Raw genomic sequence first — 13,733 nt, 5'->3', positions numbered from 1 at the left:
TTGGAAAAAAGAAAATGCTTAAAAAATAAAAATAAAAAAGAACTTTTCAATATACAGTCTGTGCACATAAAATTTCTGTAATGGATTGTTTCTAAATTGACTTCTCGGAAGAGTTATTTCAACCAACGCAATTCAGACTGTTTATAATTTTTAAGAAACTTTTTATAAACGTAAAATTATCAGGAAAATTAGGATTAATGTCGTGCCCTCAATGCAATAATAGGTGCTGAAAAAGTAAAAATTATTTCAGTTGTTAAAAAATGTTGATTTTTAGCGAAATGTTTTATTTAATAGATAAGATTCTATCTATCATAGTTAGTCTACTCATGCTCTTTGCAAACAGCCGCCATTATTTTCTTTTTAGCATTTCTTATACGCATTGTAGTCAACCACACTGTTGGAAATTTCTCAAAAAAATGGTTAAATAATAATTTATTTAATTTCTATTTTACCAAATTCAAAGAAAACAGTAAAATAATTGTAAATAAGATGGTATTCAGACTTTTAACTGCGAAAAAAGCCGTTTATTAATTGTTTCTACCTAATACGGTTAAACAACCGGAATTTTATCTCACCAACCAAGCCCACATAATAAAGCTTCAGACTTTACATAATACAATTCAGACTTTTTATAATTTTTAGGAAACTTTTCATAAACATAAAATAATCAGGAAAATTAGGATTAATGTCGTGTGCTCAATGCAATAATAGGCGCTGAAAAAGTAAAAACTATTTTAATTGTTAAAAAGTTTTGATTTTTTGCGAAATGTTTTATTTAATAGACAAGATTTTATCTATCATAGTTAGTCTACTCATGCTCTTTGCAAACAGCCGCCATTATTTTTTCTTAGCATTTTTTTTACGCATTGCAAATCAACCACACTGTTAAAAATTTTTGTCCAAAAAAATGATTCAGTAATAATTTATTTAATTGTTATTTTATCATGTTCAAAGAAAACAGTAAAATAATTATAAATAAGATGGTATTCAGACTTTTAACTGTGAGAAAAGCCGTTTATTAATTGTTTCCACCTAATACGGTTAAACAACTAGAATTTTATTTCACCAAACTTACCCGCATAACAACGCTACTTAGCCTCTTGCAGCTGGGCAGATATTATAGTCGAAAGGGCTAATCTGTCAATATAATGACTGCGGTAACGGGAATTTGAGTCCCAGCGTTGACACCACAAGGTTTCCACCCTTCCCTTCAACACATGAAGAATTTTCAGCGTCCTACTATCCCCATTTGTGACCTTGAACTATTAGAATATAATACTCTCATTCACGCATAGATGGCAGCACCATAAAATTTCTTAACAAAAAAAGTATAGTATTGTTGTATGGTAGTTTAAACTGTATAGTATTGTATGCAACAAACAGTATTGTTGAACAGTATAGTATTGTAGTACATTAGTTGAAAAGTATATTAGTTGAAACAAAAGAGAGGATCAGTGATAAAGTTTTGCCAATCATGATTCCGCTCCGAAAAATAAAAGTAATGAATTTTCGCTCACACTAGTTTTTTTGCATAAATGCGTTAATAAATTATTAAATTAATGGCACCTCAAAAAGTTATAATCCAGGAGTTGAGTCCTTCTAAATAATAAAATGATTAAAATAAGAGAGAAATGTTAACTGAACATTTATACAAACATAATAAATTGTTATTTTACCTGTTGTTTAAACTGTTAGCATATTGTTATAACAATTCCCTTATGAAAAAATCGAGGTATAAATGAGGTATAAACGAGGTATATTTTAAAGGTATAAAGGAGGTTGTTACTTAAATACGTCGTTAAGGTTGAAAAGGGTGCAAATGAATACCTCAAAACCAACCTCAANTAATAATTGGAATTATACTGTAAGCAGCTTCTTAGGTAAAAGTTGGGTTACTGACAGGATAGCCTGATAGGTAGGACATTCGGCTCGTGTCTGTCGTGAGATCATCAGTTCAAATGCCGCCAGCCGAAGAATCCCAGTGTATAAAATGGTGACTCCTGCATGATAAATCTGTCAGGGTCACATAGTCCTCCGAGTTTCCATAACAAATCAATATCTCTATTGATATTGAATTGGAGATTGACCTTTCTCGTGTTCAATTCAAGATTACGATGTGTTTATGAATGAATGTAATATGAATGGGTTCTCCATGTGAAACAGGTTGTGACATGTATTTGATGAAAATCGTATCCTTGACCATAGATGGCGCCACTCAGAAACAAGAAGCGCAGACCTCTGCCATAAATTCGCTTGGTTTCAAATAGCAGGCTTAGTATTATTGGCAAATGGCATAAGAAACAACAACAGATTTGATTACTAATGACTTACAATCACTTTTGACGCTTGCAATAATAGTAAACAAAGGAATACAAGTGTACGTATTTTGACAATATTTGATATACAATACAATAATACCATACACTTCGGTAGTTCCCAATAAAATGTAAAAGTGTTTATGATTTTTGCAATAGAGTAGTAGCTTTCCTTTTAAATAATTTCTACAAGATTTACAATTTCTATTTATAATTTTAACACATTACTTCCTCATTACTTAGAATTACAATTGCGTCAAATAAAATATGAACTTATTGATGTTTTAATCATAGCACAAAATTCTATGTTTTTTTTTTATAATGTAGGCAACCAAATACTCTTTGAAAATGAATTAGTCTTTTTTTACATAAAATTGCTAGGTTAAAAAGGCTTAATCAATTAAGCCTTTTTGAATTAATTGAATTGATTTTTTTTCCATCAAAATCTATAAATTAACAAAATCTAACTAGAGAAACTTATTGCCTCGTACACTTACCTTAAAGGTATTATTTTTATAAATACTTTACTATTCTGAAATTTTTTTTGGAAAGATAAATATCACTTTCGTGAGATTGAATAAGGAATTATTCAAGTAGTAGAATGCTACCAAATGAATTCAAAGCGAGTAAATATATTATTCGTATTCCAATTTCGTAATCGCGGTGAAATCTAAGTAGAATATTCATTATACACTGCAACGTGTACCAAAAGAAATTCTTTTTTTTTTAAATTTTCAAGTATTTTTCACATAAAAGATTAAAACATTCGTCTTTTTTTCACTCACTTATACTACGCATATAAAAGGAATGGTCATACCTACCAGAATATAGTAAAATTTACTAATTTCTGACTATGAAAACACCAAAAAGGACGATAATTTTTACCGAAACACTATGATAATGATATTAGTAAAATTAGCAATAAAATGTTGTTTAAATATGTATGAAAAATTTGGTAAATGTAATAAAATTAGGCATAAAAACCATTTATTTGGTTATATTTATTTTTCCGTTTAGTACTTTTTACTATATGAGTGGCAATAACAACTGGAGTTTTGAAAACCAAAATTTCTGGTGAACCGTTGCCATATGAATGGTTTAAATACCATAAATTTTGGTTTTTTCACCAGAATTGCTTTTTTTACCATACAGTACATCTATTTACCAGTTTTTTTTCTTTGCGTAGCTTTGCTTTTTGTTGCTTAGATCCTGTAAGCATTTGATGCTTAGATCCAATAGCACATAAATTAACTATAAATTTAATACGGTGCCCAATAAATCACTTAAACTAGATTCTAAGATACTATGGTTAAAACTGAATGAAAATATAAATAGATTAACCACCATTATTAAGGTTGCCACATTATCAACAGCGTAATAAACAACTCTTAAAAATTTAAACAAATTTCGTTATTTTTTCAATTTTATAATATTTCGAAATAAATTTTGTGTTTATGCGCTATCATTGCTGTTATTTTCATCTAGTTATTAAATTCTATACTCTGTTGCATATTCAAAATATATATTATTCCTATGGAGAGAGCCTGTTTGCTTCGAGTTGTACACCAAATGGGTGCCAAGCTCTCTGCGCGAACGTACTATATCAACATTGCCTACTCCTGAAATGAGGTTGCGCGCCTTCTTTTTGTTTGCTTTCTTAAATCGTCTGAGATGAGAAAAACAAAATTTATTGAATAATCAACTAACAAGTAATAAGAAATAATTAAAATGATGTATTAAAATCATAACAAATATACATTCTCCTATTACCATTTAAAAACATTGATGAAAGAATAATAAATATTGTTTCTTGCAGACGATTTTCTTATACAGTGAAACAAAAGTAAAAATTTCTTTATCTCGCATTTAATTTGTTGAAATCATGTCAGCATAAGTCAGCAGCGCCATTTTTAGTGGTCAAATCAAATCAAATGCTTTTATAACGTCATATAGTTCTTTCTCTTTCAAGAACGAATATTCTCCTTCGTTATCGAAATAATTCGCCAAGTCTAGGATTCTAGTAAGACTTCGAAATTATAACCTTTTTTTAAATAATTCTGTGATATATAATTGTAAAAGATAACATGAATTAAATTTCTGTTTGACGTGTCTTTTAAAATCTTTTAAATTATTTTGAAAGCCTATTTGTATAATTTGATAACGAAATAAAACGAAACTATATATACTCAGTTACGGATGATTAATTAAATCATATACAGCAATGGTCTTTTCTTAACTTGCAACGCAGTATAGAGGAAAAATAGTCTCATTAAATAAATATACCACACTGTTAGATTTTTCATTCTAAAATTACAGTAAAATAAGTGGGATCATTCTGTCCACCCAATTAACCTTAAGATTTAAGGTAAAGAACATTTTTACTTTCATGGTTTTTAACCGTTTACAACTAGCATGGTTTCGAAAGCGTAAAAAAATTAACAGGACAAAGGAGCTAGACTTTTGGTTAGATAATGAGTACCGGACTGACGTTTTTATTATTAAGTTGTGTTTTATCAAATGAACCATGAAACGTGGTTTAATTAGTTTATCTGGTTGTTTCAGCTATCGTAAGATATCGGAAACAGTACACTTTTTTAAGTTAATCAAGTTTATTGTGCAGTTACTTATGCGCGATTGAGTGTACCGTATTTTAATAGCCCAGGGTCACAAATTAGGGAGCGCAGGATACCGAAAACTCTCCATGAGTTGTAGAGAATAAAGGAAATTTTGTGGTGTGAACCCTGAGACTCGAACCCCTGATCTGTTGGCCATGAGATTGACAGATTAGCCTTTTAATCTGTACCGATCCGCAAGGAATTAAATGGCTTCATTAGATGGACCTAGTTGGGGCTATAAAATTCTGGTTGTTTAATCGTATTAAGTGAAAGCATGTTATAAGTGTTTTTTCTCACTGTTAACAGTTTTTATACCGTCTTATTTATGGTTATTCGTCTGTTTTGTTGCTGAATATAGTAAAATAAATTGTTGTTTAACCGCTTTCCGAGAAATTTTAAATAGCCCATCTCAAGGGAAAAGTGTTCTATTAAAATGCATGTTGAACATAAAAAAATAATACTGTATGGCAAAATTAATCTTTTTGCCTTTGATAAATAAATAAATAAACTTATGTTTTTCGCCTGATTGTGAGAGCATCATAAAATCACAACTCGAGGGACGTGCCTCATGGCAATCTTTTATGACGTTCTGGAATCTTTGTAATAAAACATTTATGGATCAAATTTTCTTTCAAACAATTTCCATTTAATCTTTTTTCGTTCTAAAAAAATAATTAAATTTAAGTTACAAGATCGATAACAAATCTAATCTTTATTTTCTTCAGCAACGGAAATTCGATTGAAAAAAATTTAAGTAACTTGTAATTCGATAAACTGTGATCGTTTTGATGTAAAAATGATTAGAACTATAGAAAGTGTTTTATCTGATGGCAGCTGTTAAACGGCATTTTATTGAGGATAAACCAATCGCATGTATTTAAATGTCTTAGTAAGTTTTATTAAGTACTTAAAATTATCAGCTAATAATGTTTTTGTGTAAAACTTCTATAACAATTAAATATGAAAATAAAATTTACAATTGGAAGAAGAAAAAAGTTTTGTGTATAGATACGAGATAGTTTTTGTATCGCGGTACTGGCCGTCTATCTCTGTTAACTACATAATTTGTGTTTAGATTACTTGTGCCACAGTAGAATGCCTTATGAATTTTTCGGTTATTTTAAAATTAAAAATTCTTGTTGTAGGTGTGATGATAGTGCTTCTAATTTTACCGAAAAGGTCTCCTACCACTGTTAACTACCTTATTTGTGATATATTAGAATACGTAATAAATTTTGTTGCTTATTGTGTTGTTGTTGTTAATTTACGTCGCACTAGAGCTGCACAATGGGCTACTGGCGACGGTCTGGGAAACATCCCGGAGGATGATCCGAAGACATGCCATCACAATTTTGATCCTCTGCAGAGGGGATGGCACCCCCGCTTCGGTAGCCCGACGACCTGCGCGCAAAGTCGAGCACTTTACGGTAGCACAGTTTAACGAGGACCAATACTGCACACCCTCGGTCCCTNCAAATCTGATCTTTATTTTCTTCGGCAACGGAAATTCGATTGAAAGAAATTTAAGTAACTTGCAATTAGATAAACTATGATCGTTTTAATATAAAAATGATTAGAACTATAGAAAGTGTTTTTTCTCATGGTAGATGTTAAACGGCATTTTATTGAGGATAAATTAATCGCACGTATTTAAATGTTTTAGTAAGTTTTATTAAATATTTAAAATTATCAGCTAATAATGTTTTTGTGTAAAACTTTTATAACAATTAAATATGAGATAGTTTAGGTATCGCGGTACTGATGATTGCACCTGTAACAGTACCAAAATGACCTTCTATCTCTGTTAACTACATTATATGTGTTTATATTACTTGTGATGCACTAGAATGCCTTATGAATTTCTTTGCTTATTTTAAAATTAAAAATTCTTATTGTAGGTGTGATGATAGTGCTTCTAATTTTATCGAAAAGGTCGCCTACCACTGTTAACTACCTTATTTGTGATATATCAGAATACCAAATAAATCTCGCTGCTTAATTTTAAAAAAAAAAAATTTATTGCGGGTGTAAGAATGGTTTACTACATTATTAGTAAATTTAAATTTTTTGTCTTACACTAGAATATCTATAGAATTTCTCTGCTTATTTTGAAAACAAGAAGTCATGTTATAGGAAAACTTCAAGTAATGAGTTTCTTTATCACACTTGTTTTTTACACTTGTAATTTTTGTACACTTGTAACTTGTACACTTGCTTTATACACTTGTAATTAACAATTTAATAAATTGTTATTTTACCATATTTAAACAAAACAATCAAATAACCGTAAGTAAGATGGCATTCAGACTGGTAACTGTGAGAAAAATTGATAATTTCTGCTTTCACGCAATACGGATAAACAACGAGAATTTAATAATGCCATTTAAGTTCATCTAATGAAATCACTTAGCTCTTTGCAACTGGGTACATTTTACAGTTGTGAGTGCTAATCTGTTAATCCAACAACTTGACGAACAGAATGGGGGCCTTCAACATAAGAAGAATTTTCCGTGTCCCGCACTCCCAATTGTGACCCTGGATTATTATAATGCGATATTCTTATTCACGCATAGATGGCAGCACCATAAAGCTGCTTGACACAAAAAAGTCTAGTATTTCAATCCAAGTTGCAAATGGTTTAAAAAAAACTTATAGTTTTGTATTCACGTTTTTTAATCATACAAATTGTAAACGGTTTCAAAATCGTTAGGTAAAAAACGTTCTTATCGTAAACGTTCTTATCGTTCTTATCAGTTTTTTTTATGGGAATTCAAGAATGAAAATTCTAACAGTGAATTCAAAAAATAAAAAATCAATTAATTTAATGAATAGAGGTTCCGTTTTATGTTTAAAATAAGTTACTTTAGTTTAACACAAAGCAAAATAATGCAAAGTTCTTTTATGCTCAGCAATAAAGTAGTTTGCTCTTTTTAGAGAAAGCATGTAATTAGCTTAAAATACAAGATTCAAACGAGAGCAACTAATTTTATTCAAAATAAACTTTAGTCAAAAGTTTCTTTCCTGCTTTGGTGAATTTTAATTAAAACTTTCTTTAAGAAATTTAACTAATTTAAGTAATTTTAGAGTGCACTGAAAGTACTTCTCCGAAAAATCCATTAACAATGATAGTTTTAACACCTGTCGTGATTAATTTTGTCTTCTTTTAAAGTTACAGTTACTTGAGGCGTCTTTTAAAGCCACAAGAACATCACCAACAATTAATTTTTAAAAATATCTTCCTACATTTTTTTCTCTTTTCATTTCTTTAATGCAAAAGTATTCAAAATTAATTTTTAATTAAACGAAAACTACTCTTTTCTGTGAAAAATAAGAGTTAAATTGCATTTTTTTAAAAAAAATGTTACTTGAAATTTCAATTAAAATTTTAATTTGTTTTTGAGATTTGATGAAAATTTTAAAAAAAATTATCTTCAAACTAAACTAAATACTGCATAGAAAGCTAGAATTTAGTTTCTGAAATATGTTCTATTCTAAATGAGTATAAAACTTACCTTATGGTAAAAATTGAAAAAAAATATATTTTTTCGTGAAATCTTGATTTTGAATTAATAAAATAACATAGGTTTTGAAATATATTTCTTTCTGTATGAATAAATAAACTTCTATTTCAGAAAAAAAAAGCAATTTAATGCAATAGAAATAATAATGGCAATAAACAAGCTCAGAAGAAACAAATTATACGTGTCACATCTGTACTTTGAAAAATTCCAGATCAAGTTTAGGTAAAAAGTACTTGCAATCTGGGTGCATCATCCGTAACATCGATTTTACCGTAAAATCAATTTTTACCATAAAATCCATTTTTACAGTAAAATTTCATACCTTAATATTTATCTAATTACAGGTAATCAGCGAATTTTATAGTAAATATTACTCCAAAAATTATGGTATATCCGATTTTCTTGTACCGTAAAATTTTACAGTAATAAGTACCGGCACTGTAAGTATCGGTACTATTTATTGTAATTTAATCCTGAATTTTTTAAATTGGTGATGTCTAGTCCCATGGCAGTAACTACAGAATTGAGTTTACATGATATGATAAATAAATAAAATTTAAAAAATATATAACACATGAAGGGAAACACAAGAAAGTTAAAAAAATTGCAAGAATAGAATTTAACATTTAGAAGGAGGCAAACAAGAGTGTCAGGTTTAGAATAGAACAAAAATTTTCAATCATTACATTTTAGCATTAAAGCTATGAAAAAAACATGACATGCATAAATAAAGCATATACATTTGAAAGGAATAATTTTATAAACTAGGACTCTCTGCTTTCTCTTTACTATGCTTGCCAACTCAAGTAGTTTTCATCTCATTCAAAAAAAAAATCTTCTTAAGCTTCAGTATTTTCCACAAAAGCAGAGAACATTTTGCTTTTAAAATTTACAATTATTGTAGCTTTACATATGAGAACATTTTATTAATATGTTTATCGTAACGAAATAGACAATTAGCTATATCTGAGAAGTAATTATCTATAATCGAAATAAAATTAGCCTAAGGAATACAAATTGTGTAACTCAATTAGAAGAAATAAATATAACGTAATTTTGCTCATTGACGAGATTTATAACAATTCAATTAGAGAACGAATTTCATTGATCTTTTATTGATTTAATTTTTTTTTTTCAAATTTCGTTAAGAACTTAATATCTCTCTCTTTTTTCTCTCTCTCTCTCTCTCTCTCTCTCTCTTTTTCTCTCTCTTTCTTTCTCTTTCTCTCTCTCTTTCCTTCTCTCTCTCTTTCTCTCTCTCTTTCTTTCTCTTTCTGTCTCTCTCTTTCTTTCTCTCTCTCTTTCTCTCTCTCTTTCTCAATCGTTTTTTCTCTTCTTCTTTGCTACTTTCAATTGATTAGCATGAGTGCGAGCTAATAAAAATAAACACATGAAAATCTCTTGAAAATAGATTATAAGAAAAATAGAAAAATAGATTTTTTCAGAACAATAGATAAATAGTGAATATTGAAAGCGAAAAAAAATAATTGCAAAATATCACTAAAGCGCACTTATATTTGCAATAAATTCCAAAGAAATTGGAATTCCGAAACAAAATTTGCTTTAAATTCAAAGGTGGCTATTTCAGAAAATTAAATTTTAACTCCGTAGTTACATTTCAATGTACCAATTCACCTACAAATAGACCAAACATGCTATTTTTGCTACAAGTTTAACATTTAATAGTTTATAGATTTTGTACAGAATAGCAAAATGTAACGTAAAACGAAAAAGTGAGATAAAATTCGCAAAAAGCACTTAATTGCAATAACTTTCGAACAAATTTCGATAAAAAAAACTCTTTTATTAAGTTCCTAAACATATATAACCTTTTCACCATACTAAATTTTAGATCTGTAGTTCAACCCCGTGGGCTGTAGAGCGGTTCGTATTGTATTTTTTCCAGCAATTTTAACAGTTAATTCTCGAACTAATTATGGAATGTTAATTTTTTTTACTCTAGTGCACTCTCTGTATATTTTTCAACACATCTCCGTAATTTCAGGTTTAAGTCATTACAAAATGAAACGCTAAATTGAGCATCGAAATCCTCACGATTTTTTAATAAAAAGAGAAACATATTTCAAATACAAAATAATAAAGTTATATTGAAATTAAAATATGAATATAACTTTATTAATTTATTATTAAAAATTTAAAATAATGATTTTATAAAACATACTTGAGAAGCAACGCAAAAAATGCAACAACAAGAAATATTTTAATTAAAGGCAAAATATTTTCCTTTTGATATACTGCTTATTTAGTAGAAGAATTCCAAGATCTCTATTTTTGTGTTTGGTATTCTATTTCTTAGTATCTTCTTTAATTTAGATAGTTTTAAAACATATTTAACTTAAAGTAAAAAGCAATTATTTTTTTTAACTTCAATATTTTTTTCTGTGAAAGTAAAATCATCGCTATAAGAGACTTTTTTTTCTCTATTATGGTTATTAACTCTCAATATTAAAAAAAACCTCAGCATTAAATAATTTCAGTTTTAATTAATGAAGTACCATATTTCAATCTCAAAGAATGTCAATTATATAAAAAAAATTATGTACGCCCTAAATTTAGAGTAAGTATTTTTTTTTTCCTTTTAAAGGAAACATTCTACGTTTTTTTGACATCTTTAATTTCCAGTTTTTTCCAAACGATTTATCAAAAGCTTAAAAGAAAAATTTTTAAGAAAATTATTATTTTTTAAATATTAAATTGTGATTCAAAAATCATTATCAGCTGCTTAATTATTGATGGTTAAAAAAATGAACAACATCAGGAAGTATAGAAATATTACAATAAAATATTATACCGTTATAACAGCCCCTTATATTTATGTTTAAAACTATTGTAAAAAAAAGTCAAAAAGACATTAGTTTCTCTATAATTTAATAGAGAAAGAGATAAAGATTTTAACCAATCACTGGTGGGGAAGGCAGGAGGAAAAACATTGAAACCAGATAGATTGGCTTATAAAACATGGCGGTGTTTCTAAGAAATGCCTTCCAACTGCTATCTTTTTCTTCTAGGTTCCAATCCCAGTGTTAGTTGGTCGATATGAATTTTGCGTCCAGCTTGCACGCATCACAATGCTAACATAAAAAATATATCCTCAGTGGTTGGCGGATCTTGGGTTAGAATCCCCTAGGCATCAAGCTAACCGTGGGAGAGTTTCGTAGCTTTCTTCCCCTTGTAACGCAAATGCGAGTTAGTTTCATAAGTCCCTTGTCTTCTAAATTGAATTCGAAATTACAAGGTTACAGAGTTGAACAATGATAGTTGCAAACTCAGGCTGCTCAACGGCGGTTATAGAATGATATAATACAATAAAATACAATACAATGCAATGCAATGAAATAGTGATTTTTTGTGATGCGTTCTGAAAAGCAATAATTTAGCTTTTTATTAATAGTGATTCTCTAGATTTTGTATTTTCATCGCTTGAATATCAATGCGCGAGTCTTAATCTGCATATTGTTTTTATCTCACTTTTGAAAAGGATTTTAAAAATATATTTATTGAAGGTAGTCGTTAAGGAACATGCTGTACACATGATTCTTTGAAATGTTTTATTTATTTAATTTTCATAGTTTAAATTCGTAAATTTTGTTAAAATATAGAACTGTGACAATATTAAAACATAATTAAACTTACCATAAACCAGTAAAGCATGGAAGCAGTCAGTTGGAAAATAACTTTACGGAACTGACAGGACTCAAGACAGTCAAAAAAAGTTTGTATGAACAAATTTTCCATTTAAACAATTGAAATTCTTCAAGGTTGAAGCATGTTTAAAATATGTTTAGGAAGAAAAAGTCATTTAAAAATGAAACACGTAACTTTTAGACAATTAAAAGCATGTTAAAATATGCTGCCTCATTCTATTGTCAAAACTTCACTTGAGTAAAAGTTTATTAACAGATTTATTTCTTATCTCAGCTGGTTATGCTTCATCCTGTCATTGTATTATATTAGAATATTGTCCCACACGAAATTCAGTAGCGAATCCAGAAATGTAGTAAACTTTTTTACAGCTTTTAGAAGTAAATTTACTTAAAAATATTATATAAATTATATTATATAAGAATCGAAATAAATTGAGCATGTTCGTAAGGATATGTTTTCATTTCTCACATTAAGAAGAAGTTATTCCTTGATAGAAGTTATACCTCAATTGTACCATTTTTCAAATTTAAGTTTTTATCTGTCACAAATCCAACCCCAGTGTTGACGTAAAATATCCTCAGTGATTGACGGATCATGAGTTAGACTCCCCTTCCCGTCAGGCTAACCAAGGGAGGTTTTCTCTTCATGTAGATCAAATGCGGGTTAGTTCCCTCAAAAAATCCTCCACGAAAGGCTAGTTCTCGGTTGGTAGGGCCCATGTACAAGAAGTCATGGGCTCGATCCCCGCCGACCGAAGACTGCGTGCAGTAAATGGTGACTGATGCACGTTAAATCTGAATAGTCACAAATACCTCCATGATTCCATAACAACTCATACCTCTGGGGGTACCAGGAGTTTCCTTTTCTTCGGGGTAGGATTCAAAACTACAAGGCTACGGAGTCGAACATTAGTAGCCGTAAACCCAAAATTGGGTCGGCTGTTCAACGACGGTTATAAAATAAAATAAAATATTTGATCCAAGAATTCCCTTCTCTTCTGGGTTGAGTTCAAAATTATTAATCTACAGAGTAGAACATTGATAGTCATATACACAGAATTGGGTCGACTGTTCAACCCAAGGGTATGAAATAAAATGAAAATCAATGACATCTGAAATATTTTAATAGTAAAATGCAATCATTTAGCTACTTATATTATTTTTTGCTAATAATATTTGCTTAGTATATATTGAAAATTGCTTTCGAAAGATCGCCAATATATCCAAATAATTTTTATTAACATGTTTTTTAGATGGCACACTAAAATGTAATTTGCTTCATATATTTTCTAACAAATATATTTTGGCCAATTATTTAATACGGATCAAGCAATTAGTTTAATATATTTTTCCTCTCAGCGAATTTTTGTTAACTGTTAGATTAGTATATCTATTTTTAAGGCATTTCAACTTTTATTCCACGTCGATAAATTTGTTTTCTGCCTTCTGTCTTTCATCTCAAACTCATTTTCAATTGCATTCTTACTTTTTAGCCACATAGTGATGCATTAGAAAGAATAATTTTTATCTTGCGATAATTGTTCTTCATTTTGAAATATCGCATTTACCATAGCAAAGGAATGTGACCTGAAGTGAATCTTTACGTTTATATATATA

General features: G+C 29.2%; 1 long non-coding RNA gene across 1 annotated transcript; it reads right to left on the bottom strand.

Moving 5' to 3' along the window:
* Positions 1–9,538: 9,538 nt before the first annotated feature.
* LOC139426437 (uncharacterized) lies at positions 9,539–12,326 on the bottom strand. The gene is made up of 2 exons (XR_011637690.1): positions 12,106–12,326; positions 9,539–9,824 (listed from the first exon to the last, which is right to left on the bottom strand). It is a non-coding gene; the product is annotated as an uncharacterized lncRNA (long non-coding RNA).
* Between the last annotated feature and the right edge of the window lie 1,407 nt (positions 12,327–13,733).

The sequence above is a fragment of the Parasteatoda tepidariorum genome, chromosome 9, assembly GCF_043381705.1.
Source record: "Parasteatoda tepidariorum isolate YZ-2023 chromosome 9, CAS_Ptep_4.0, whole genome shotgun sequence".
Lineage (NCBI taxonomy): Eukaryota > Metazoa > Arthropoda > Arachnida > Araneae > Theridiidae > Parasteatoda > Parasteatoda tepidariorum.
This window is presented reverse-complemented; position numbering and strand designations above follow the sequence as displayed.